Source organism: Nicotiana attenuata, chromosome 5, assembly GCF_001879085.1.
Source record: "Nicotiana attenuata strain UT chromosome 5, NIATTr2, whole genome shotgun sequence".
In the NCBI taxonomy this organism is placed as follows: domain Eukaryota; kingdom Viridiplantae; phylum Streptophyta; class Magnoliopsida; order Solanales; family Solanaceae; genus Nicotiana; species Nicotiana attenuata.
Window position 1 is genome coordinate 9,881,548 of NC_031993.1, and position 5,266 is coordinate 9,886,813.

Sequence of the window (5,266 nt, forward strand, 5' to 3'; positions counted from 1 at the left end):
ATTGGGAGAGTCCTATACTAGTTTGTTCCACAGGTTGAGACAATTGGATATGTTGAGGCCGATTGAGGCAAAGTTGCCAAATCCTCCCCCGAGAAATCTTGATTATTCTGTAAGCTGTGAATATTGTTCTGGTGCTCCGGGTCATGACACGGAGAAATGCTGGCATTTGAAAAACGCTATTCAAGAGCTTATTGATACCAATCGGATTGAAGTCCAAGCTCCGGAGGCACCTAATATCAACCAGAACCCATTGCCGGCCCATCATGAGACAAATATGATCGAGATAGTGCATAAGGGAGGGGAGCCTAAGAAGCCTTCACAGACCATCATGATGATTCGGTCCAGTGAGGTCAGGCCGGTTGAAAAGTCAACAAGGGAGAAATCAGTGATCAGGTTGAGCGGGACAAATAGTGAACCATCTGCGGTAGTCAAGAAGGGGTCCTCAAGTGAGGTTGCAACGAAACAAGAAAGGGCAAAAGTGGTTGTGCCAGGAGTGGCGAACAAGCCTGTCGTGATTGTGGAGGGTGCCCACACAGATTCCGTCATTATCACGCTAGGCGCCAGGAAGCGCCCAGTAACAACAGTTCCTAGTTCTGTGGTTGATCTTGATAAAGAGTTGATTGAAAGGGTCGAGAAGTTGTTTGACGATGTGAACATGGTGGAAGTTGGAGAGGGTTCTAGCAAGGCGGATATGCAATTTGTCGGGCCAAGTGCAAAGATTAACAATTGGGAAGCTACTCCTCTCCTTACCCGGAAGGAGTTTTGGTAGTTTGCTTTGATTTTCTTTCAGTTTATCAGGATTATTCCTGGGTTGTAAGTCAGATTCTACGTTCCATCCGTTTGGATGTATAAACCTTGTTATCTTTTGATTTTCAATGAAATGCAATTTCCCTTTTTCATCATTCCTGATAGTTTCATTTTTATTTTTCTTTTCTTCCTTGTACAGTTCTTTTTATGTTGGTTTCAATGACATGACATGCATGAAGAATCTTCGGCCCAGTTTTAAAAGCCAAGCTAATTCTGAAAAGTTGAAATCCCATCCCTTCGGATTGTCGCTGAAGTCGAAATTGATGATGATGAGTGGGTCAGAACCCGCCTGAGCAATTGAGTTTGATCGATGAGAAAAGATTGGCAGCAGTGTGTCATGGCCAATGTATCAACAGAGAATGGCAAGAGAATATAATAAGAAGGTGCGTCCACGGAAGTTCGAAGTGGGTCAGCAAGGGTTGAGACGTATCCTTCCACATCAGGCTGAGGCCAAAGGCAAGTTCGCCCCAAACTGGCAAGGGCCGTTCATCGTAACTAGAGTGTTGTCAAATGGCGTTTTGTACTTGACAGACATAGAAGGCAAGTGTGTAGAAATGGCCATCAATTCCGATACGGTCAAGAGATACTATGTGTGATTTTTTTTGGTTAAATTGCATTTGTTTTTACTTGGCATATTTTGAAGATTGGAACGACGAAGGCATTTTGTTCTGCTATCTAAACACTTTATCCTTTGTTACCCCTTTGAGCCTTATTTATTTTCTTTCATACCCCTCTTTTGGAATCAATTGCGAAATTCAGCAAAGCAGTAAAGGGAAAAGAGAGAAAAGAAAAGAATGAAAAGAGAAAAAAAAAGAAGAAAAGGAAAGGAGAAAAAGAAAAAAAAAGAGAAAAAAAACCAACAAAACAACAAAAAGAAAAGGAAAGAAAAAGAGAGAAAGAGAAGAAAGAGAGAAGAGAAAATCACAACAACAAAGCAATTTCTATGTCATGAACCACGTTCGACCTGATTCCTTTTAAGGATACGTAGGCAGCCTCACGGTTCGGTCCCATCAAAATAAGATCCAAAAGTCCCCAAGAAAAGAAACTGGGGCAGAAGTTGCGGTTGTTGTAAGAAATCTGATTCCGAAAGTTGTAACTTTAAACCCATTTGAATTGTTTTGAGCCTTTAATACCCTTTCTTTCTAACCCTATCCAAAAGCCCACATTACGGTCTAAAGAAAGACCTTTTGATCAGTCTTCAAGAAATGCTAAGTCGAGCAAGAAGAGGTGATTCATATCTGGGGCAACACTCCGGTCCAAGCAGGAGAAGTAATGAAAAATGAGAGAGTCTTATTGGTGAAAACCCTTACGGGCACCGTAAGGCAACGGGAGCTGAGAGAAAGAAAAACAAAGAGAGTCTTATTGGTGAAAACCCTCACGGGCACCTTGAGGCGACGGTGAGTTGAGAGAGAGAACAAATGAGAGAGGTCTGTAGGTGAAAACTTTCAGGGCACCGCAGGATGAACAAGGTTAAGGTTTGGGTGAAGAAATCAGGTTATGAAATTTTGGGGCAACAAAGTACGACAATTGAAAGTTGATTGGTTGGACAGATTGGGCCGATTAATCCAAAATGCATGTCATGATCAATGGTACCAGCTTGTTCCACTCAGATAAGCCTCTTTTCCTTTTAGCAAGTCGTCCATGTTTTGGATTTTCTTTATCCTTAACTCTCAAGGTCATTGCATTTCATTTCTTTCGGGGTTTTGTTTCTCTAAGATGTTCCAATGTCAGTCTTGTTCAAAGCAAATAAGAAAGAATTTCGAAGCTCACTACCAACTTCTAAAATTGCAAAGCACAGTGTGGCCAGAACATACCAAAGATAGCATGATGTAAAGTGGGATATAAGGAGTCACCGGAAGTTTCATCGGTGGAATTACTTGGTAATTTCATGGGAGATGCAAAGGTTCAGAGAAAAGGGGTCAGAGAGGTAAAACAACGGTTTGGGTATAGAACACTCGGGTCATCCAATGTCATGGGGTTTGAAAGTCAGTCAGAAAGTCAAGCGGTTCAGGGCCAGTCCGGGGAAGCAGGTCAAAACAAAACACGGCAGCGGAAAGACCTTCAGCAAGAATGCCATCAACTAACCACCATTTTAAACTGACAAGATTTTCCTTTGATTGAAACAGGGGCAGAAAATTTTGTTTGTTTCGGAGAAACCCTTCGTAAGGAAAGGCAAACACCAAACAGGTATGACTGTAAACTTTCAGGACCCTCCTGGAAAATGGGACCTAGTTTAAAAATCGAAACAGTCATAAGTAGCAAATCTAGCATAAATGTACCCCAAGGAATATAAGTTGGTTTCAAAATTTGCATGTTTGAGATAGGATTCAATTAGGAGTTTTCAGGACCCTCCTAGAAAATGGGACTTAGTTTAAAAATCAAAACAATCGTGAGTAGCAAGATCTAGCATAAATGTACCCCAAAAGAATATAAGTTGGTCTCAAAATTTTCATTCTGGAGATATAATTCAGTTAGGAGTTGTCAGGACCCTCCTGGAAAATGGGACTTAGTTTAAATTTCAAAACAGCCATGAGTAGCATAGTTTAGCATAAATATACCCCAAAGGAATATAAGTCGGCTTCAAAGTTTGCACGTTTAAGATAGGATTCAATTAGGAGTTTTCAGGACCCTCCTGGAAAATGGGACCTAGTTTAAAATTCAAAACAATCATGAGTAGCATAATCTAGCATAAATGTACCCCAAAGGAATATAAGTTGGTTTCAAAGTCTGCATGTTTGAGATAGGGTTCAATTAGGAGTTTTCAGGACCCTCCTGAATAATGGGACCTAGCTTTAAGATTGCTGTTAGATAACAAGATGTAGCGAAAATAATACCTTTAGAAGATATAACTTAGATTTAAAATTGTTGTTTAATTAAGAATTGTCAGGACCCTCCCGGATAATGGGGAGTAGTTTAAGACCCTCTTAGATAACAAGATTTAGCGACAGTCACACCTTTAGAAGATATAACTTAGATTTATAATTGTCGTTTAATTAAGAGTTGTCAGGACCCCCTGGATAATAGGACCTAGCTTTCAAATTCTTAGTAATATTTGGTAAAATGATTCAGTTTAACACTCATCTATGTGCCCAGCTACCAAACTGGGGCAGAAAATTTTCTTTATTTTGTCTACTTTTGTTGAAATCAGGTACCCCACTTGGAGAACAGGGAGAAGCAATTCAGTTAAGCAATCAGGAGCCCGCCTGGAGAGCATGGGAATAAATTTCAAGTTCAGCAATCAGGAGCCCGCCTGGAGAGCATGGGAATCAATTTCAAGTTTAGCAGTCAGGANACTCAAATCCGATAAAATCATGAGCTACTCAGCAATTAAGGCAACCACCCAGGCCATTCAAAACGGTACTGGGGTGTACTTGGAAAGAAGAAGAAAGAGGATGTTGCGACAATTGAGTCAGGAGCTTGGTTCGGATCCAGGGGCCCATCACCTTACTATAACCAGCCTCGACCCTACTGCCAAACTTACCCCCACACTCCATATAGCCCACCACAACACGACTACCCACCGCCAGCTCCCCATTTTTCTGTCCATCACGCACAAACATACACTCAACCTCCTGCCCACGCACAATGGCGTGCGCCAGCTCCACAAAATACATACCCAACTCCACAAAATGCCTATCCACCCCAAGAGCCTACCGAAATCCCCCTGGAATAGGTTTTCGGCCCAATCAAGCCTTCAAGAATGAGAGATTCCAGAAGAAGAAGACTTTCACTCCATTGGGAGAATCATATACTAGTCTACTCCACAGGTTGAGACAATTGGGTATGTTGAATCTGTTTGAGCCTAAACTACCAAATCCTCCCCGAGAAATCTTGACCACTCGGTGAGTTGCGAATATTGTTCAGGTGCTCCGGGTCATGACACGGAGAAATGCTGGCATTTGAAAAACGCTATTCAAGAGCTTATTGATACCAATAGGATTGAAGTCCAAGCTCCGGAGGCACCTAATATTAACCATAACCCATTGCCGGCCCATCATGAGACAAATATGATCGAGATAGTGCATAAGGGAGGGGAGCCTAAGAAGCCTTCATAGACCGTCACGATGATTCGGTCTAGTGAGGTCAAGCCGGTTGAAAAGTCAACAAGGGAGAAATCAGTGATCAGGTTGAGCGGGACAAACAGTGAACCATCTGCGGTAGTCAAGAAGGGGTCCTCAAGTGAGGTTGCAACGAAACAAGAAAGGGCAAAAGTGGTTGTGCCAGGAGTGGCGAACAAGCCTATCGTGATTGTGGAGGGTACCCACACAGATTCCGTCATTATCACACCAGGAGCCAGGAAGCGCCCAGTAACAACAGTTCCTAGTTCTGTGGTTGATCTTTATAAAGAGTTGATTGAAAGGGTCGAGAAGTTGTTTGACGATGTGAACATGGTGGAAGTTGGAGAGGGTTCTAGCAAGGCGGATGTGCAATTTGTCGGGCCAAGTGCAAAGATTAACAA